This window comes from Bos taurus, chromosome 14 (genome assembly GCF_002263795.3).
Source record: "Bos taurus isolate L1 Dominette 01449 registration number 42190680 breed Hereford chromosome 14, ARS-UCD2.0, whole genome shotgun sequence".
NCBI lineage: Eukaryota > Metazoa > Chordata > Mammalia > Artiodactyla > Bovidae > Bos > Bos taurus.
In genome coordinates this window covers 61,363,198-61,385,441 of record NC_037341.1, presented here as the reverse complement: position 1 = coordinate 61,385,441, position 22,244 = coordinate 61,363,198, and the positions used below count along the sequence as shown (strand labels likewise).

General features: G+C 45.9%; 1 long non-coding RNA gene across 1 annotated transcript; it reads left to right on the top strand.

Moving 5' to 3' along the window:
* The first annotated feature begins 851 nt into the window (after positions 1 to 851).
* Positions 852 to 20,955, top strand: LOC104974103 (uncharacterized). Its single transcript, XR_811284.4, has 3 exons — positions 852 to 2,013; positions 2,906 to 3,048; positions 19,883 to 20,955. It is a non-coding gene; the product is annotated as an uncharacterized lncRNA (long non-coding RNA).
* The last annotated feature ends 1,289 nt before the right edge of the window (positions 20,956 to 22,244 follow it).

The following is a 22,244-nucleotide window of genomic DNA, read 5'->3' as shown; positions in this document are numbered from 1 at the left end:
GAGATGTCACCTCACACCAGTTAGAATGGCCATCATCAAAACATCTACAAAAAATAAATGCTGGAAAAGGTGTGGAGAAAAGGGAAAGTTCTTGCACTGTTGGTGGGAATGTAAATTGATAAAGTCACTATGGAAGACAGTATAGAGATTCCTTAAAACACTAGGAATAAAACCACCATTTGACCCAGCAATCCTACTCCTAGGCGTATACCCTGAGGAACCAAAATTGAAAAAGACACATGTATCCCATTGTTCATTGCAGAGCTATTTTCAATAGCTAGACATGGAAGCAACCTAGGTGTCCATCAACAGATGAATGGATAAAGAAGTTGTGGTACATATACACAATGGAATATTACTCAGCCATAAAATGGAATGCTTTTGAGTCAGTCCTAATGAGGTGGATGAATCTAGAACCCATTATACAGAGTGAAGTGAGTCAGAGAAAGATAAATATCATCTTCTAACGCACATATACGGAATCTAGAAAAATGGTACTGAAGAATTTACTTACAGGGCAGCAATGGAGAAACAGACATAGAGAATAGACTTACGGACATGGGGAGAGGTGGGGAGAGGGGAGGAGATGGTGAGATGTATGGAAAGAGTAACATGGAAACTTACATTCAGTTCAGTTCAGTTCAGTCTCTCAGTTGTGTCTGACTCTTTGTGACCCCATGAATTGCAGCACGCCAGGCCTCCCTGTCCATCACCAACTCCTGGAGTTCACTCAGACTCATGTCCATTGAGTTAGTGATGCCATCCAGCCATCTCCATATGTAAAATAGATAGCCAATGGGAATTTGCTGTATGTCTCAGGAAATTCAAACAGGGGCTCTGGATCAACCTAGAGGGGTGGGATGGGGAGGGAGATGGGGAGGAAGTTCAAAAGGGAGGGGATATATGTATACCTATGGCTGATTCATGTTGAGGTTTGACAGAAAACAAAATTCTGTAAAGCAATTATCCTTCAATAAAAAAAATTAGTTAAAAAAGTGTTAGTCAAAAAAAAATTAAGAATACTGGAGTGGATAATCATTCCTTTACTCAGGGGATCTTCCCAACCCAGGGATCAAACCTGAGTCTCCTCCATTGCAGGTAGATAATCATAACTGTAAGTAACCATAGACGGAGTCACGGTCAGCAGTCCAAAGTCACACAGGGCTCCTTCCCAGGTTTGCTGTCTGAGAACCACTAGAACTTACTGCTGGGAAATCCTTCTTTTCCTTGTGAATAGTCATGAGTATCCTGGAAACCAGCCAAGCCTTTATAGGAAGTCTCTTGTTCTGGACTTGGAGGGACAGGGAGAGAATATTCATAGTCTGGGGTAGAAAGAGAAATAGGATATGGTCTCATTTGCTTTGAAATCTGAAACCACATGTCAAGTGTTCAAATCATTTCAGCCAAAGTGGAGTTTTGTCTCTGTTCACTTGGCCACTGCAGGCGCATGTTGGGAGGAGGGTGGTCCATGTTTTCAGACCCAAAGCTCCTTTTCCTCTCTTATTGGTTCAGGGTTAGACCAGGAGGCCGGAAACCTGGATTTCAGCCCAGGCTGCTCTCTGGCTCCTGAAATCTTCATTGTCTTGAGTGTGGAAGTGGGGTGGAGGGAGATGGCACCACCTCCCTCTGAGCTCAGGTTGGCATGTAAATGTGCAGCACACACGTGCAGGAAGATGTGCTGCATCAGGAAGATGCAGGGGGAGAGCTGAGGCCCTTGACAGAGAGTAGCCGTGCACAGGATCCACGCAGCTTCCTTTTAAGGGGCCTGAGTGAGGGAACGGGTATGCTTCTGAGCTTGGAAAGCTCTGCAAAGGTATATTTTTGAGACTGATGCAAAATCCCAGGCAGTGACGTTCTAGTGACTCAGCCCAGTGGGCGGAAGTGATTTTAAATAATGACAGTATCAACCGTCTTCCTCCTCCTGCTCCTTCTGCCACGGAACACAAACTCTCTGGTCCTGCACCCACTGAGTCAGCTACTCTCTGCGGGCCTGAAACGCAGGCAGCGCTACACGTACGTACATCATGATGCAGCTCTCTGAGACCAGGCGGGAAAGCAACGTCCTTGTCTCCTCCCCCCAGTACCAAGCCCAGATAAACAAGGGGTGATAAAAAGGTCACCTTGTACGTTCCCCAGTTTTAAACAGACTTTTCAGAGTGAAGTGAGTTGTAATTATAGTTGCTACCATCAGAGAGGAGGGCACTTGAGTTAATTAGAAAGGGAGGCCACCCAATTTCGGTTAGAAATTGGTAGTATTTTAGAGAGAAAGAAACTGCAGTAATTGGATGGGGGCAGCTTACAGATGTCTTTCAGACAGAACAATAGGGGGATCGGCTTGGGAAAGAGGACGCAGGTCATGGCCAGGTTTGCAGCTTGTGAGTTTCTCCATGACCAGCACAGAGATGGACTCATGGACCCCAAAACGTGCCCAGTCTCAGTGTCCTGGTGACGCTGGCCAGTATCCTGGTCACCTCTGGTGACCCCGGGGCCTCTGGAGGCAAGGGGCCAGTCAAGGATTTTGCTGGGGCTTTGGAAGGATGTCAGAGACTCTCAAGCTAGCAGCAGGAGGAAAAAGGAGGGTGGTTTCTTAGAAGAGACCAACCTCAAGAATAAAAATGAGCTGGAGATGGAAAAGATGGGAACCAAAGCGAACACTCAGCACGGAGGCTGTCGCAGGAGTTGGGTGCAGGGGTGGGAGTCTTGGGTTCATCCCTCACCTCGCTCACCCCAGACTCTGAGGCTCTGAACTGGGAGATGCATGATTGTAAGGAACAAATATTCACTGGGTACTGTCAGGACAAATGCTGATTAAAGTAAGAGGTTCCATCCCCCCTGTTTAAAAATAATGGAAGAGATTTCCCTCTTTTACTTTGAGCACTGACTTCAGAAAACTTGTCATTGTCAGGATCTGCTCTCTTCTTTGAAAGACCTAAATCCTTTTGAAGACTAGATTGGCATTTTGTCCCTTTTATGACCCAGGGATGTCTTCATCAGGCACCTCTTTGAAATGTGAATGCCAAGGGAGATGACACCTGTCTCCCAGCATAGGTGAGTTGCAAAACACCCTCCTGTCATGAAGTATAAGTTTGTTTTTCCTTTGGATAAAGTCATGTAGGTAACACAGATGGTTACCCCAATTACCAGGTAAAGTTAGGATGAGCTGTGTGTGACCGGTGGTGCTGGCAAGTCCCCTGACTTCAGGACTAGTGGGGTTTATCCTGAGAACCTGTATGTAATGGGTTGCATCTGCATGGCTCTCTAAAAGGGTGAGATTTCTTTCTGCTTCTGTAATTCTTGATGGATTGTCTGTGCAGTGCCTCACATTCTGGTTCAGTGCTTATTCAATAACAAAACCAATTTTGTTCTCTACTACATTTGGGAAGAGAATTTCTGGGTTGGGAGAAGATTTTGCCTTTAACTTCCCTGGTGGCTCAGATGATAAAGAATCTGCCTGCAATGTGGGAGACCCAGATTTGGTCTCTGGGTGAGGAAGCTTCCCTGGAGAAGGGAATGGCTACCCATTCCAGTATTGTTGGCTGGAGAATCCCATGAACAAGAGGAGCCTGGCAGGCTGGATTGCATGGCGTCACCAGGAGTTGGGCACCACTGATTGGCTAATGCTCTCACTTTCATACTTCCCCAAAGAGTACCTACCATATATGTGGTATGTGCCTGACCTCCTGAATTAAGTCCATATTTCTAAGTACAGTCTACACCGCTTGGCTTTTTACAGCTGAAGTTCTCTCAAATGAGCTAACATTTTCCAAGGGATGATCTTAAAGCTCAGTGAAGGATCAGATATTCATTTGTGGTGGTTTCAGAAGGTAAGAGACTTGTCCAGGCTCATGACAACTGGAGAGAAACAAGGGATTGTTAAATTCCTGGACTCCAGGACTCTCCACTGCCATATCACCCATCCCTAGAAGCCCACATTGTTTGGATTGTCACTGTATTGCACTCTTATATAATTTCTTTTATAGTCACTTGCAATATTCAAATTTTCCCCCAAGTTCCTGATCATGGTCTGCTTCATCATGTTTGATGAATTCTTAAAAAAAAAAAAAGCAGTTTGATCCTCTTCTAGGTAAGTGTGTGAGAGAAATGAGTGCATATTTCCACGGAATGACTTGTACATCCCTGTTTGTAGCAGTTTTATTCATGAGAACCAAAACCTGGACACAACCCAAACGCCTATCCACAGGTGAGTAGAGAAGACAATTGTGATCTTTCTGTACAAGGAGTCCTGCTGAGCCATTAGAATAAATAAATGATACATGTGAGTCCTTAGTGAGTCTCAGAAACATAGCCCCAAAAACACTATATGCTTTTCACTTAGGTGAAATTCTATAATAAGCCAAACTAATCTATAGTGAGAGAAAGCATCTCAGTGGTTGCCTGGATGGAAGTAGATAAGATTGACTGCAGATGAGAATGAGGGAACTTTGGGTGATGGTGGATATGTTTTATGTCTTGATTAGGATGGTGGTTGCACAAGTGTATCCATTTATCAAAATAACCCGAATACCTAAAATCAGTTCAGTACAGTTGCTAAATTGTGTCCGACTCTTTGCGACCCCATGGACTGCAGCATGCCAGGCTTCCCTGTCCATCTCCCAGAGTTTGCCCAAACTCATGTCTATCAAGTTGGTGATGCCATCCAGCCATCTCCTCTGTCGTCCCCTTCTCCACTTGCCTTCAATCTTTCCCAGCATCAGGGTCTTTTCCAGGGAATCAGTTCTTCCCATCACGTGGCTGAAAATGTTCATTCCTTCCAATGAATATTCAGGGCTGATTTCCTTTAGGATTGACTGGTTTGATCTCCTTGCTGTCCTAGGAACTCTCAAGAGTCTTCTCCAAACCACAATTCAAAAGCATCAGTTCTTTGGTTCTCAGCTTTCTTTATGGTCCAACTCTCACATCCATATATGACTACTGGAAAAACCATAGCTTTGACTGTATGGAACTAAAATAGGCATTGGAAAAGATCCTGATGCTGGGAAAGATTGAAGGCAGGAGCAGAAGGGGTTGACAGAGGATGAGACAGTTGGATGGCATCACTGACTTGATGGACCTGAGTTTGAGCAAGTTCCAGTAACTGGTGATGGACAGGGAAGCCTGGCATGCTGCAGTCCATGGGATCGCAAAGAGTCAGACATGACTGACTGACTGAACTGAACTGAATTATATATAACATACACTTCAGTCAGGTTTCTTCAGGGAAAAATCATTTTCCCTTTTATGCACAAAATTTGAAATTTAAAAAGATGCAGTTTTCTGAATCAGTCAAGGTGACCTGGTCCCTATGAAGATGGGAGCACGGCCCTCCTGCAGGGCCCTCTGAATATGTCACAGGCTTACAAGGGCATTAATGTTATCCTAGTCTCCAGTCTCTGAGAAGTAAACAGGGGCCTGGCTCGCAATGACGCTCAGCTGGGAGGGAGGGGTGTGTTCCCAGATCCCTTCTCTGGGGAAACCCTGCCCTGTCAGAATAAAGCGCAGCCCACAGCTAGAAGGGTTGTTGATGAATCATGAGGCTTTTATAGGACTGAAAGTGCTGTGATTCACATGTGTCAGAGTTGATGGGAAAATTAAGGGCTCCCTTCCCCAAAGAGGGGGGATAGCGAACTCTTTCTTTAAATATTACATTTCTTTAGATAAAAAACTAAGTCGCTTCAGGTCCTCCCCACTGATTCATTCGCGAGAAATACCTGTCAGGTTTTATGTCTGGTGAAGTCAGATCCTTTCTCTGAACAAGGAAGTGTAGGGTGAGGGGGATCACCTAACTCTTGTTAGTGTTTATTTAATGTAGAGAGAAAACCCACTCTCGGTCACTCAAGCCATCACTCCTGCTAGGTGAAGGCAGGGACGTCGTCCTTCTCTGACCAGGTTACCAGCCTCAGTCAAGGGTCGGGCAGAAGAAGATGGGCCAGAATGGTAATTCAGTGATTTAAATAGACATCATGAAGCCGGACAATATCTCTAGGATCCCATTCTGATATCTGGGCTTCTCTGGTGGCTCAGATAGTAAGGAATCTGCTGCAGTGCAGGAGACTGGGTTTGATCCCTGGGTCAGGAAGATCCCCTGGAGAAGGAAATGGAAACCCACTCCAGTAAACTTACCTGGGAAATCCCATGGACAGAGGAGCCTGGTGGGCTACAGTCTATGAGGTCACAAAGAGTCAGACACGGCTGAGCAACTAATGCTTTCAGAGAGATTATTAGAGGCCTTTGTGCATTCATCAAATTTCCATCTGTCTTTTTTTTTTAATTAAAAAATTTTGTGGAGAGGGTCGCTGTGCTGAGTCTTTGGGGCTCCTTGGGCTTTCTTTAGTTGCAGTGAGCTAGAGGGGCTACTCTCTAGCTGCAGTGCCTGGGCTTCTCAGTGCGGTGGCTTCTCTTGCTGTGGAACACAGGCTCTACAGTGCCTGGACTCGGTGGTTGTGACCTGTGGCTCTAGAATGCGGGCTCAGTGGTTATGGAGAATGGGCTTAGTTGCTCCAAGGCATGTGCGGTCTTCATTCCCTGACCAGGGATTGAACTCGTGTCCCCTGCATTGGCAGCTGGCAGGTGGATTCTTAACCACTGGACCACCAGGGAAGTCCTCCATCTGTGTGAAGTGTGGGCTTCCATGAAGGTGTGGAGGGAAGAAAGTAACAGCAGAGATCTGACTGATGCATCTGTGAGTCCAAGGAACACCAAGGACTTCTAGCTGTCCCCAGGAGCGGCAGGCAACAGGTTCAGCCTCAGAGCACCAGAACAAACCAGCCCGGCGGACAACCTGATTCAGGCTTCTAGCCTTTAGAACTCTGAGAGAATACATCTCAGTTGTTTCAGCACCCAGTTAGTGGTACTTTGTTCTGGTAGCCCTGGGAAGTGAATACAGGAGGCCTAGCAGGAGAACGAGCTTCGTGCGTCCGAAGAAAGGGCAAAAGGCCAACGTGGCTGGAGGTGCTGGGTGAGGAGAAGGCCATCATGGTCTGCTCTGGCTGGGCTGCGGGCTACAATGACCAGTATGCTGGTGACTGCCCCCAGGGGGCCTTCGGGGCATCTTTTCAGGGTCTTGTCACAGAAAGAACATTCAGATTGAGTCACAGGAGCTGGGTTCAGCCTCCCCTCCCTCTGCGTGGAGCCGTGTAACTCACATTTCTGCTTTCACTGTCTGTAACACAAGAAGATGCTCATGACATGCTTGGTCAGTCCATCTCTCAGGGTGTTAGCTGGAAACAGCAGATACTATTGGAAAGTCTGCTGTGAACCACGTACCAGGATTTTAGATGTAACTAACTACTCCTGTAGGTTCTGAGTTTCATCAGAGACCTGCCCCGCTGCCCCCAACCCCTGCAACAAAGGGAAACAAAAATATGGAGCTGCCTGTCTAGGCCTTACTAAGAGATTGTGAAGTCAGTGTTGAGACCGTTAATTCATCACCTGCCTGGAGACTACCTAAGACAAGTCTGGGGCACCCAGTAAGAGACAGGTGGGGAGGTGCTGTCAAGGGTGAGAGCTGTACAGGAATGGGAGGTGGTGCTTTTCCCTTCACACCTCTGACTGTCTCTACCCCACCCCCCCATCCCCACAAGAGTGCTAAGTCACTCCAGTCATGTTCAACTCTGTGCAACTCCATGGACTGTAGCCCTCCATGCTCCTCTGTCCATGGGATTTCCCAGGCAAGAATACTGGACTGGGTTGCCATGCCCTTCTCCAGAGGACCTTTCCAATCTAGAAATGGAACCAGCGTCTCTTACGTCTCCTGCATTGACAGGCAGGCTCTTAACCAATTGTGCCACTTGGCATGGCTCGAAGGAAGACAAGTGAAATTCTGAGGCTTCAGAAGGCCTGCAGAGAGCTCAACAGGTACCCTCTGGAGTTGGAGGAACAAAGGGACTGATGCCTGAGCCACATTCAAGCCACAGAGGCAGAGCCTGGTTGGAGTGGCCCCCTCGGGTGGTGGGACAAGGAGAGGGGTGCATGGCAGTGAGCTGAACTCAGGAATGTGGGCTCAGGAGCGAGTTTCCATGGTGGCGGGAGGACCTGCAAAAGTGCGCTGGCGTGGAGTTACCTTGAAAGGGACTCAGCCCCAAAGGACGACCTGCAAGGCAATGTGACCCCAGCAGAGACTCAGGGTGGGGTGGGCGGCAGAAGCCAAGGCTGGGGGCTAAGTGGGCATCTTGAGGAACAGCACGAATGTCAAATATGTCCCCGCAGAGGGATCTCCTCGGGACTGCAGAAGCTCCCCAAGGGAGAGAGTAAGCTCGTGGGCGGGACACCCCTACCACCACCCCAGGCACTGGTTTTGGGGCCCTGCACTGATCAAGCGCTCTCCTGGAGTGCCCTGTCCCCTCTCCATGCTCCAAGTCAGGGGATTTGAGCAGGGGAGGAACGGGGGAGACATCCACCGTGTTCCTCCTCCCTTATTTTGAGTTTCTTAGCCCGAGTCAAGCCTGAGTTGTAACTTGGATATGGAGTTATAGCCTTGAGGTAGACTGAACTGGACTTCCCAGTACCTGCAAAGGGAGACTATTCAGTAATAAATACAATGACTGGAAAAGCTCTGGGACTTTACCTGGAATTCATCTGGGGACAGAGAAAAACAACTTTACCGGAGTTGCTTAAAAAAGTAGTGGCCTGAAAGAGTCAAGATGTTTTTCTCTTTTTTTGGTTAACATCTTTTGATTTTTAATTGGAGAATAATTGCTTTAAAATGTTGTGTTGGGTTCTGCCACACAGCATTGTGAAATTAGCCAAAAGTATACATATATCCCCTCCTTGAACCTCGTTTGACCAGTTTGACCAACCTCTCCCATCCCACCTCTCTAGGTTGTCACAGAGAACCGAGCTGAGCTCAGTGCTATATAGCAAAGCCCCACTAGCTCTCTGTTTTACCTATGATAACGTATATGTTTCATTGCTACTCAATTCATCCCACCTCTTCTTCCCCTAAAGCTGTCTTTCTGTTTATACCATACTGAATCTTACTCTTTTAACAAAGAGCTTATAGTTAGATAAGTTAACCTTAGAACCTCATTTCCTGAGCATAAAAGGGTCAACAGAGCCCACTCTCTTTACTGTAGATAAATAAGCATTCACATAAGGGACATGTTTTTTTTTTTTTAATTTTTATTGAATAGTTGGTTTACAATGTGTTAATTTCAGGTGTACACCAAAGTGAATCAATTATACCTATACATATATCCACTCTTTTTTAGACTCTTTTCCCAAATAGGCCATTACAGAGTATTGAGTAGAGTTTGCTGTGGTATATAGTGGGTCCTCGTGTACATGCATGCGTGCTCAGTCACTCAATTTTATCTGACTCTTTGTGACCTCATGGACTGTAGCCTGCCAGGCTCCTCTGTCCATGGGATTTTCCAGGCAAGAATACCTGAGTTGGTTTCCGTTTTCTACTTCTTATTAGTTATTATTTTATATATAATAGTGTATATATATCAATCCCAGTCTCCCAATATATCCCTCCCCTCTTCCTCCCTGGTAACCATAAGTTTGTTGTCTACATCTGTGACTGTTTGGTAAAGAAATTCTTTGTACCATTTTTGGATTCCATATACAAGTGATATCAGCCTTTTCTGACTTCACTCAGTATGACCATCTCTGGGTCTGCCCGTGTTGCTGAAAATGGCATTATTTCATTCTCTTTTATGGCTGAGTACTATTCCATTATTTATACGTACCACATCTTTATCCACTCCTCTGTCAATGGTTATTTAGGTTGCTTCCCTCTCTCAGCTGTTGTAACTGGGCCTGTTTTAAACAACGATTAAATATCGGGTGCTAGAAATTGCTGTTTTCTTTCATTAGTTTTATTTAGATTGAATCGAGTTAGCAACAGGAGAAACTCAGGGTTTCAAATTTCAAAGCCAATAATTTCAAGGATGGAGGTTGAAAAACCCGGCTACCCAGGAGTTCTGCAGGGGTGAGCCAGCCACCTGGACGCTGGGCCCTGTGTGGGTAGCTCGCCTGCTGCTCCTCCTGCGGCCTGGGGGCCAGCGAGAGCAGGGCGGCACTGCGGGTTTCCTCGGCCCCCTTCCTCAACTGTCCCTTTTTTAAATTCCTTTGACAACACCCTAGTCACTCATTTGGCACTTGAGTCCTGTCACCTGTCTATGGTTCATTGATTTTTTTTTTCTGTATCAATACTGACTTGGACTAGACCATAAACCCTTCTTCAAGATAGGGGTCTTGCTTTGAATATTTCATGACATGAGTCTTTGTTCACCTTCAGGGACTTCACAGTCAGCCAGGGAAGATTAGTGAGTAAAGAGAAAGCTCTGGGCCATACATGGATGGTTTGGGGCCATGCCTTGGCCGTCCATCCTCCTCCACCTTCTTCTCTTAGAAACCGTCCCCTATCTGAGAGGTTGCCTCCTCTCAACCTCAGAGATGGCACCTGTGGTCTAGGCCTCAGGTACTAACATCCTGAACTCGTTTCCCCATCCACAGCGAGTGGACGTGTGACTTATTAGTGAGCTTGCTGAGGAACCTGGTTTCCTGCTGAACTTGAACCTGGAGCAGTGGAGGCAGGAGCTGTTGTAGTCAGGATGCCTCCAATGCCTGAGCCTATACCTTCTACTCAGATTCTGGTCTGGGCTGAATTGTCTATCAACCAATAGAAAATACAGAGAGGTGTTATGAGAGAGGGGTGTTATGGAGTCACATATGATTAAATGTCGCACATATGTATATGTATGTGTGTATATGTGTGTGTGATGGCTTTTAGGAGGCAGTGACACCTGAACCAAACCTGGAAGGACCGGCAGGAGTAACTAGAGCTGTTCCAGGCAGACAGTAGCAGGCTTGTACTTTGAACCTGACATCGAAGCAGGTCCAGGGCCTCCACGTTGCATTCCAGTACTTCCCCAAACATCTGTGGAGAGAAAAATGCTTTCAGGGGATATTACTAGATAGATGTGCAGAGAAACAACTGTGGACAAAATTCCTGAGAACAAAATCACTCCACTTCCTGCACGCCAGGTTTTTCTGAGCCTTTAATCTGTTAGTGTGCATCCAACAACAGAATGCTTTGCTTGCAGAGCACAAATGATGCTCTGTCTTGAACACTTTTGGAAAGTTTATGAAGTGCACTTGTCCCTGAGGTGTGGAGTAATAAATCATTCGGCAACACTCAGATCCCATCATCCTGGGTCTAATTGGCTCCCCATTTGTAAAACCAAATTACATGGCACCCAAGACAATATAAACACACTCGATTGGGCAAACAATGGCTTGATGGATGACTGTAGACTTATCGAGAGTTCCCGCATATTTCAGCCTTTCTCTGTTTTGCGTATGAATGGCTCTCAACCAGCATTATTCTGCAGTTCTTTGGAATACAGTTTAGATGGCTGGGACCAGTGCAATGTGCTATGAGGATGTTTTGAATATTGGCTTAGTGGAACCCTCCAAGAAATGAAGCCATTTTTATTAGTGAGGCCATGGGCATTTGCAGAGACCCTGGATGGACAGGCAATGGCAGGAATGGGGAGTTGGGATTTCAACAGGGAGTTGAAAGTGAAAGTAGCTCACTTGTGTCCAACTTTTACTACCCCATGGACTATACAGTCCATGGAATTCTCCAGGCCAGAATACTGGAGTAGCCTTTCTCTTCTCCAGGGGATCTTCCCAACCCAGGGATCAAACCTAAGTCTCCTGCATTGCAGGAGGATTCTTTACCAGCTGAATCAAAAGGGAAGCCCAAGAAGGCAATAATGAGGTGTATTTTAGAAAGCCCATTCTTAGGGCGAGGGAATTTAAAGCGGGAGTGTTCCCAGAGACAAACTAGTTGTTAGCAAGCTATTTCCGTAGTGGGGCAGAAATCATTTAGGTGCTGACCTAGGGGCTTCCCTGGTGGCTCAGATGGTAAAGAATCTGCCCATAATGTGGTAGATCCAGGTTCAATCCCTGGGTTGGGAAGATCTCCTAGAGAAGGGAATGGCTACCCACTCCACTCCAGTATTCTTGCTTGAAGAATTTCGTGGACAGTGGAGCCTGGCGGGCTACAGTTCATGGGGTTGCAAAGAGTCAGACATGACTGAGCAACTCACATTATGGGACTGGAGGTGTCATGGGACTGGAAGGAAGACATGATGATCTGAGAAACATTTAGGAGGTAGACCTGGGTCTGAAGCAGCTGTTGGGGGTGAGAGCAGGGGTTAGGGGATGGGAGGATGATCCATGACTCCTGGTTTGTTCAAACAGAGTGAACAGCTCTGGCCCTGCAGTTCTCAGACAGCCTAGCAAAGAGGAAGCAACACAGAATAGAGCTCAGTTTGCATCCTGGCACTGTCAACTACTCAGTAGTATGGTTTGTGCAAGTAAGTTCATAACTTCAAGCCTTGGTTTCTTCACCTGTGAAATGGGATGATACCATCTCGCCAGTATAAAGTGACTGGCACATAGTTGATGCTTAAGAAGAGGAAGCTACAGTTCCTGAGACAGAGGACCCATAAGGAGGAGCCATTGAAGGAGAAAGACAGTAAGTTTCATTTTAGAAGTGCTGCACTGGAGGTGACTTGGGCAGCCACATGGCCGTGTTCAGTAGGAGAGTGGATGTACAGGCATGGAACTTAGGAGAGACGTCTGGGCTGAAGAGAGAAACCGGGGGCCATCAAGCTTTTGGAATTAGACCAAGGGAAGGAAGGGACTTCCCAGGTGGCGCTAGTGGTAAAGAATCTGCCTGACAATCCAGGAGACATAAGAGATGCAGGTTTAATCCCTGGGTCAGGAAGACCTCCTGGAGGAGGAAATGGCAACCCACTCCAGTAATCTTGCCTGGAGAATCCCATGGACAGAAGAGCCTGGTGGGCTATGGTCTATGGTATCACAAAAAGTCAGACATGACTGAAGCAACTTCACACACGCATACCCAAGAGAAGGAAGTAAATGAGAATAACCTGAGATTGTATGGGGAGAGGAAAATGAAGGTTCTGAAAGAGAACCTTGGGAGTGTTGTCATTCGGGAGGTGAGAAGGAGGAGAGTCGGTAAAAAGACTTGTCATGATGAGGAATCAGAAGGAGGCAAGCTGGAGTCTGAAGACCTGGGTTTGAGTCTCAGCTCCATCATTTACTGGCTGTGTGACCCCAGGCAACTCTCTAAGCCTCAGTTTTCTTATCTGTAAAATGGAAATTTAACCCATACTGCCTACCTCAGTGGACTTTGGTGAGTTAAGGTTCGTGAAATTTTTTTTTTTTTTCATGAAATTGTTTTTTAAGCTAAAAGCCTTATAAGTGGTTCCATGTGATCAGGTTTCCCCTATAGACTGAATCATCCTGGGCCTAAAAACAAGATAACTTCAAGAGGATCTTGGCAGGAGGTGAGGCTGGCCACACTCACTTGGCAGGAATTACAGCCCAAGAAAATGTCTCCTGGGCAGTTCCGGGATTCCCGGACAGGGGGTACCACCCAGCAGTCTCTTTTGCTCTGAGCAAGGGGTCTGCACCTCATTCTGAGAAAACGAACCCTTATACACAGGCCTCTCACACCCTCTCCCCCTTGACCCCATCACCCTGGCTACACCTGGGGGGACTAGGAGTGGGCCATGCTCCTGGGGCAGCTGGCTGGCCAGCAGCTCCCCAAGCCTGCCCTGCCCTCTCCTGTGTGGAGGTCTGGACTCAGGAGCACCGAGGGAGCCCAACACCACTGACGGCCTTGGCGACAGAGGGAGGGTAGCTCCTGGCATACCTCCCTGCTGATGGGGGTGAGGGTACTGGGGCAGGGCTTCTCTGCCTCCTGCTTCTCCGGCTGTTTGTTTCTTTTCTCAGTAAACCCCTGCTCGACAAGGCAACCTGAGAGTGCTGATGTGTCTTGCAGCTTAAAGCAGCCCAACTGTCGAGGGAGAGTCTCAAGATCTCTCCAGAGGCAGTGGGAGTTTGCTCAGAGCAATGCACTCCAGCTACTCGAGGAATGGAAACATGGCTCAGTCTATTGCTGGGGACTGTAAACAAGGTCACGGCACCTCCGCGCAGCAGTCAACACTGCAGCTGGAAACAGAGCAGGGAAGTTCTCTCTGTGCCTCCATGGAGGGATCCACAGGACGCCTCCCCAAGTGAAAGGTGTGAGGTTCAGAACAGTGTGTATAATCTATCACTTACATAGCAAAATGCAATCCATAAACTATGCTGGGAATATCACACATGGTCTAATGACATTGGTTGTCTATGAGGAGGGGAGCCATGGTGAGAGAAAGAATTCTCTCTGTAAGAACGGTAATAACTTAAAAAAATTTTTTTTAATGTATGTATTTAATTGGAGGATGATTACTTTTCAATATTGTGATGGCTTTTGCCATACAGCTTGAATCTTGAAATCACCTACTTAAATAATCATGTCAGAGAAAAGTTTTTAAGAACATGGCCAATGACGTTGAGCCATCCTGGGTTCGAGTTTGGCTCCATAACTTATTGCTGTGTGATACTGAACAAATTATTCCACCTCTTTGAACTCATTTTTCTCATCTGTGAAATAATAACATGAATGCCTCCGGATAGGGCTGTTGTAATACTTCGCCCTGCCTGGCATGTAGTAGCCATTCGACTTTGGTTTGTCTATTGCTGTCATTGCCAGTCGCCCAATGAGGCACTTTCCCTTTTCCTCTTAGCCTCAAGACACTTTCCACTTTCCTCCTCAACTTCCTCGCTCCTTAAGCTACAAAACTTCAAAGCAGCACTTCTGTTTGCATTTTTGCTCTGCCCCCTCCCCCCATACTCCCTGGTAGCTCAGTCAGTAAAAAATCTGCCTGCAGTCCAAAAGACCTGGGTTTGATCCCTGGGTTGCAAAGATACCCTGCAGAAGGAAATGGCAAACCACTTAAGTATCCTTGCTGGAAAATCCCATGGACAGAGGAGCCTGGTGGGCTGCAGTCCTCTGCTGTACCCAAATTAGCTCTTCTATATATGATGTATATATATGTCTATATATGATGTAGTTGTTTTACAGCAGGAATTGGGGATGGGGCACAAGAGGATTGAATTCACATATTAGCAGTGGAAGTCCTTTTATTTTCAAATGTAGATGTTCTTATTTCTGTGAGATAAAAGGGTAACACATGCATTGTGGAGTGACTCCATCAAGCACAGGCAGCTTGGCACTGCACACCATAGGAGGGTTGAAGGAACACGCCTGGTTATAGCGTGTGCGTGTGTTACTGCTCGGCCAACGGCCGGTGTATTGCATTGTTTTTTCTGCTCTGGGTATCTTGTTGAGGCCTGACAAGAGGAGAAGCAGGGTCATGGCTGATCCCACAATTGTATTTGTGTCTGCATCTGTCTTTTCCTCCCCTTTCATTTCCATGAAGGAGGTATCCCTTCCATATCAAAGCCCACCCCGACCCTGTGGTTTAGATTCCACACCTCTAATCTTCTCAGGGACCTTGTTCCCTTGGAATCCTGCTTCTGCAGCAGTTCAAAGGCTGTTCAGGGTACAGTGGTGACCCTGCAGATATAATTCCTTTTTCAACCGAGAATTCCAGTGCCTGAGGCCCAGAGCAGGTAAGAGGTGGAGGTGGGATTCAGATGAGGTTGCCTGACACTGCTCCACAGGTACGTGATGCTCGGTCCTGTCCGACTCTTTGCAACCCTGTGGACTGGAGCCTGTCAGGCTCCTCTGTCCATGGGATTCTCTAGGCAAGAATACTGGAATGCATAGCCGTTTCCTTCTCCAGGGCATCTTCTCAACCCAGGGATTGAACCCACGTCTCCTGTGTCTACTGCATCGGTAGGTGGATTCTTTGGCACCGAGCCACATGGGAAGCCCTACTTTTTCAACAGCTTTCAACCAACTGTCCTTGTTTTAATGCTAGTTTCTAGCCCCTTTGCCTTACCCCACTTTTCCAGGTGCCACCACTTCCTAAGACTTTGAAGATGTAAACTGTGTTGGTTTTAAGTTTTTTCACTGCTGGCTTCAAAGTCAGCTTTCTTCAGTCTGCTCAATCAGTTAAAACTTATCTAAATGGTTTCCAGCTCTCAAATTTTTGTCGTTATTTTATTCTGTCCCCTACTCACCATCCTTATGGGTTTATGTTAAACACAATCACTTTATCATTGTTTTTGTGGGTTTCCAGGAGGAAAACGAGATGCCTATGTTCTCTTGCTCATTAACCCTCTACTCTGGCTCTGAGTCCACCCCTTTACTGATGTCACTCAGACCAAGTTCACCAGTGACCTTCATGTTCTCAAATGAAGTGAGCTGCCTCTCACCCTTGATTACACAATGTCTCAGTATCCTTAGTTAACACTGAATACTCTCACATATGTACTACATTTACAATGGAAAACCAGCAAGGACCTCCTGTATAGCACAGGGAACTCTGTTTAATGTTATGTAGCAGCCTGGATGGGAGGGAAGTTTGGGGGAGAATGGACATACATATGTGTATGGCTGAGTCCCTTTGCTGTCCACCTGAAATTGTCACAACATTGTTAATCGGTTATATTCCAATATAAATAAAAAGTTGAAAATGAAATAGAGGGCTTCTCTGGTGGCTCAGTGGTAAAGAATCCCCCTGCCAATTCAGGAGATATAGGAGATGAGGGTTCAATCCCTGAGTTGGGAAGATCTCTTGAAGGAAGAAATAGCAACCCATTCCAGTTTCTTGCCTGGAAATTTCATGAACAGAGGAGCCTTGTGGGTTATAGTCCATGGGGTCCCAAAGAGTCAGACATGACTGAGTGACTGAGTACACACACCCACACTTTCCCTAAATCTTCCTCCCAAGAGGCTTCTCAGCCTCTCAAGCAAATAGAGCCCACCTGAGCCTGTGTCCAATAGGTTAGATATATTTGGACAATTTTGCTTTACCCTGCTCCCCACCACCATTACCTACTTTTCAAACATTCTGTAATCATTTCAGGTCTTGCCTTTTCCCTCTAAAATGTCTGCCTACATTTTAGGGACCAAAAAAAAAAAAGCACTGTTCTTTCTGTATGGAGGTTATTAGTAAATACACTTAAAAAAATCCTAAATTTCTATTCTTATTTGAGGTGCTTTGAAACCACCTGCTGTCTGCTCTGTGTGCTGCAGCAATTCTCAGATTCTTCGGTGAGCTGCTTACTGGTAGCTGAGAACCTGAAATTCACATCAATTCATTCAGCCTTCTGAGAGAATCTATCAGGAGGTAAAATCAATAATGCAGATAATTCAAACGTTCTACCAGCCCACACATAATTTCTACTAGCTTGTTTCTCCCCAGCGCTGCCAGGATAACACCCTATGCAACACAGATAATAAACAAAATCAAATTACTGCTCTCATATTCGTGGCTTGTTCCTGGGTTTGCTCATATGGTTGTTTATGAGGGAGTTCTAAACTGTAGAGGGAGTATTTTTCACCTTATTTCCAGTAACTATTCTACTTTGCTCAATTCTAAATAGGATTACTCACAGAATAGACACTGCTTGGAATTGGAAAATTTCTCCCAAGGTCTTTATTAATCTTCATTTTTCTCCCGTGGACAATAGGAGAGCACGCGTAGTTTTCCTACAATGGAATTGCCCTTGGAGAAGACCTTGCAGGCACTTCACCCAGGGCTATGACATGTGCAGCTGTTTGTGGGTCACCAGCCCAGGAGAACAGCTCTCAAATGGGAAATCAGCATGATGATCAATGCGTGTGTGGACTTGGGTGTCATAAAGGCCTGGGTTTAAATCTTAGTGTTGGTACTATGGTTGACACCGATTAAGACTTGACCTCTCTAGGTCTCAGTGTTCTCATCGTGACACTGGGGCTTTTAATGGCACCTAACTCTTGGCGTTGCTATGAGGAGTAAATGAGCTAATCCATGTTGAAAGTGCTTAGTATATAGAGATTGGGACATACAGAGAGTGAAAGTGAAAGTGTTAGTTGCTTAATCATGTCTGACTCTTTACCCACCCCATGGATTATAGCCTATGTCCATGGAATTCTCCAGGCAAGAATACTGGAGTGGGTTGCCATTCCCTTCTCCAAGGGATCTTCCTGACCCGGGGATGGAACCTGGGTATTCTGCATTGCAGGTGGATTCTTTGTATCTGAGCCCCCAGGGGGGCCATCATTAGTCACAGGAGCTGGGTGGAGGATTGCTGCTCCCCTGAGTATAGCTGTTCTAGCCTGGACGCCATCAGTGTGCACCCAAGGGCCATCTGATCCACCGTCCATCAGAAAGATCTTCTTGTGGGGATGGACCCCCTCCAGTGTGCCTTGTCCATTTCCATGGTCACCTCTGGGTGCAAAAGGCAGCTGCATCTGTGCAGAAATCTGTGAGCTCTCTGGCCAGAGGTGGAAATGCAAAGAAAGGGAGAAGGGCCTCTGTACTTGTGGAGCCTGCTGGGGTCTAACTTGGCTTGTCCCCACTCTTTTTCTGCTCTCAGGGTGCCAGGGCTTTAAGGACATTGTGAAAGAGCAAGTCCGGGCAGCAATATCAACAGCAGGACAGAAAGAAGACCCGGTGGTCCCAGTCAAGGAATAACAATGATAAGAATAAAACATGTTTAAAGATTAAAATCATAGATGCCACCTATTGAAGACTTCCTGTATGTTAGGACTTGTGTTCAGAACTCTGCATGCACCATTCCCTTCTCCCACTGTGAGGCAGGCACCATGCTTTTCCATGTCATAGATAAGACTAAGACACAGAAAGGTGCCATGGTCTTGCAGTTAGTAAGTATCAGAGCCAGAATTTGAACACAGGTTTTCTTGAGGGGAAAATGCACAAAACATTCTAAATCCTTGGTTTACCTATCCCCCAGCTGATGCAAGGGCTCAAGGAAACTCACGTGTCCAAGGATGTTCATTGCAGATGTTTGCACAATGTCCCTAGTGTGTCCATCAGCAGGGGAATGAATGAACCAAGGTTGGAATACTCTGTGGCCATTAAAAAGATGACATGATTTGGGCTTCCCTGGTGACTCAGACAATAAAGAACCTGCAAAGCAGGAGATCCAGATTCGATCCCTGGGTCGGTAAGATCTCCTGGAGAAGGGAATGGCAACCCACTCCTGTGTTCTTGCTTGGAGAATCAGCATGGATACAGGAGCCTGGCGGGTTACAGTCCATGGGGTCGCAAAGAGTCGGACACGACTGAGCTAGTAAGCACAAGCGCAGTACAGGCAAAGACAGATGAAGCTCCGCCGCCCTCAACCGGCAGTGCACCAGGAGCTTCAAGCATCTGAACAATTTCCGCCTGCAAAACGCCCGGTGGACTGCCTCGGCTTCTTTTCCATCAGCTTCAGAGCTGCCAGCTCTCTGGGGAGACAATGCTTTCTCCAGATTACTACAAATGAAAGACCTGATTCTCTGCCTGCTCTTTTTTTTTCCCTTCTCCTATAATCAGGAAGTCATGTTTTTCATTTAGGATAAGGCAATTATTTTTCTGCTGATGAAGACTAGCAGAAAGCAAATTGAGCCTCATTTCCACATTAATGTTATGAGGACTGAATTGAGAGATGACCTGACTTCCGGGGTCTCGCTCCCTCCCTCTTCTGGATCTATACTTTATCTGACAAAGGCATCAAACACAACAGCTGCCACCAAAATGGCATGGACAGTGTAAATGACCGTGATCCTTTGTTCCTCACCTGGGAAATGATGAACAGAAGTCAGCATCTGCTGCCCTGGGCTCTGCTGTCATGTGGACTAAATTTATATATAGGTCTAGTTAATGGCCTGCCCCACCGGAAGGAGCAGTGTAATATATATGAAAATCAATTTGTATTTTTTTCACTTGCCTGGAACTCATTGTTTGTTTGGTCTAACTGAATAGGCAAGCAAATCTTTGCAAAGGGAAATGAATAAGAAACAGCAGCTCTCTTTAGTGATCAGAAGTCCAGGTCAACTGTCATATGATTAAACAAACAGCAAACAAAAATGGTCTTAAAGTGCTTTCTTTTCTTTCAGAGAAAGAATCTCAATGATCTGGTCTACTGTGTACAACATGAACATTTCTGAGAACCTTCGAGAGCCCCAGGAAGCAAGTTGCCTTCATGGGTCAAGATCAGAGCTGAGGAAAACATTCTGTTCCACATCTTGAGCTTTGCCTTAGAAACCCAAGCCCCGCACTCTGGGCTCCCAGCATTGTAAACTAGCAACCTTTGTTCAAAAGCCTCAGCCAAAATGTATTCCCTCTGTTTCAGTTCTCTTTTCACCAGATCATGTTCTTAAAGGTGTCTGCCAAGACTCAAACCACTCTTGAGATTTATATGCTGTCAAAACTTTCATGGGTTCCAGGTGAAGGCACACTTAGAGAGAGCTGATGCATGGAAATGGGACCATTTGTCTGAATAGAGCACTATTCAAATCCATAGAAAACGCTCTTTCTCCAAACTCAGGAAGAAGTTGCATTCTGTCCTTCCTTTCTTCTAAAGAGAAGTAAGAGTCTGTGTGTCTTGACTAAAATGTCCAGGATCTAATCTTTCTCTTCCTGACATTTAGAGTAACCTTTGATGAATTACTCAACCTTTCCTCATTCGAGATGAAGAGGAAGTGCAGAGGACAATTATTAATTCAGCCACTACAATGTTAGAAGACATAGATAATGATGACTCTAAAGGTCCTTAAAAATATGTAATGCTAGGTGGATACTTAATCAAAACCTTCTCTGGGTTTTCAAAATTCTCTTTGGAATTAGTTCTGTGTGAATATGCCTCTCTGGATCTATTCTCATCTCCAGTTGAGTACCCCTCCTTTCAAACTCTCATGATCTACAATTTGAAGTTGTTCTGACAAAAAAATCACCTGCCCACTGCATCATCACCAGATTTTCCTCTCCAGGCCATTTCCAAAAGAATGGGTCTCATATTCCTTTGTGAGAGAACAAGCTGGTTATTCCTTACATCTAACAAGCGGTACTTTACAGAAAGGAAGTGTAATGAAATCAGAAGCTTGGAAATACATGTAATGGCTTTGTCTCATGTTTTTATTTGGGGTATAATAAAGTGCCACAGACATTAATCCAGGCACTGAGATAGCTTCTGAAGATATTAAAACAACTTGCTAAGTTTCTTTAGAATTAACCCAAAGGAGCATACCTTTCTTCTCATGAGAATTATTTGGTTTAAAGATTAGTGGAGGGAAAATTTATAGTGTTTTACTTCACGTTTCATTTCCTGTATAAATGTTTTGTGGTACTATATTTAATTGCTTTCTTCCCCCACCCACCCCCAAATTCTCTTTCACCTTTTCTAGCCTCTTCAACCAAGTCAAAAACTCATGTCTCCCTTTGCCAAAAATTTCAGTTTCCCTTTCTTGTTTCCACTCTAATTGTCATGTTTACCCCATCATCTGCATCACCTAAATTCCAGGTGCACTGCCCCCTTCCCACAGGGCATGAAGTCATTCTTCAACGGGGAGAGATGCACGAACTGGCCACGTCAAATGGTCACATGGCACTTGCTGGTTATTCACCCAGATGCAGGGAATGGACTCAGATTTTGTGCTCTGGGACACTAATCCCGAGCTCTCTTACTTTAGAACAAAATTACAATTTGTAGATTGAGGATGTGTCAGCCAGCCAAGACTGGGGGTTAGGAGGTGTGCTCAGTGGAATGCTTTAATACCCGCCAGAGGGAGGGCAGGGACCAGAGTTCTGGTTTGTTCCACTCACTCTGGAGCAGTGGGGTGCTAGTAAACGGTGCCCAAGAGACTGACCTGGGGTCTGCACCCGAAGGCCAGAATTACTGTTGCTACTGCTGTTCATCTGTATTACTTTTTCACTTGGCAAAATGGAAACTTCTAAGGCAATGAGTCTATCTTTACTCATTTTCAGGTGACTGATCCTGGTGGGAGGTTTGCCCTGGATCCTGACTTTCTCACGAAAGGTCTCCTTTCCTTGACTCTTCACAGTGGGCCAGAGCCTTGTGATACTGGGCCAGAAATATGACCTGGAGGTAGAATGGATTTGGGTCCTCAAGCTCTCTGCTCTGGTTTCCATAGAAATGAGTGCATGTGGGAGGAGGGGGAGGAATAACCACTACAAGAGGTCTTAAAGGTCTTAGAGACTTTATTTTGAGAATCCCATCATGTAACACATGACGTAATACTCAGCAAAAGTGGATATTTTTTTTGCATTTTTAAAAGAAAACTTTATTGAAGTGTGTTCTTATCACACACACATACAAATAATTGTATTCTTACCTTGTTATTCCAATTGAAAGCTGAAAGTTGGAGGGGGCGGAGTACAGGATTGTCTCCTCTATCTACTCATGACAGAGGGGGCGGAGTACAGGAATTGTCTCCTCTATCTACTCATGACAGACTGGTC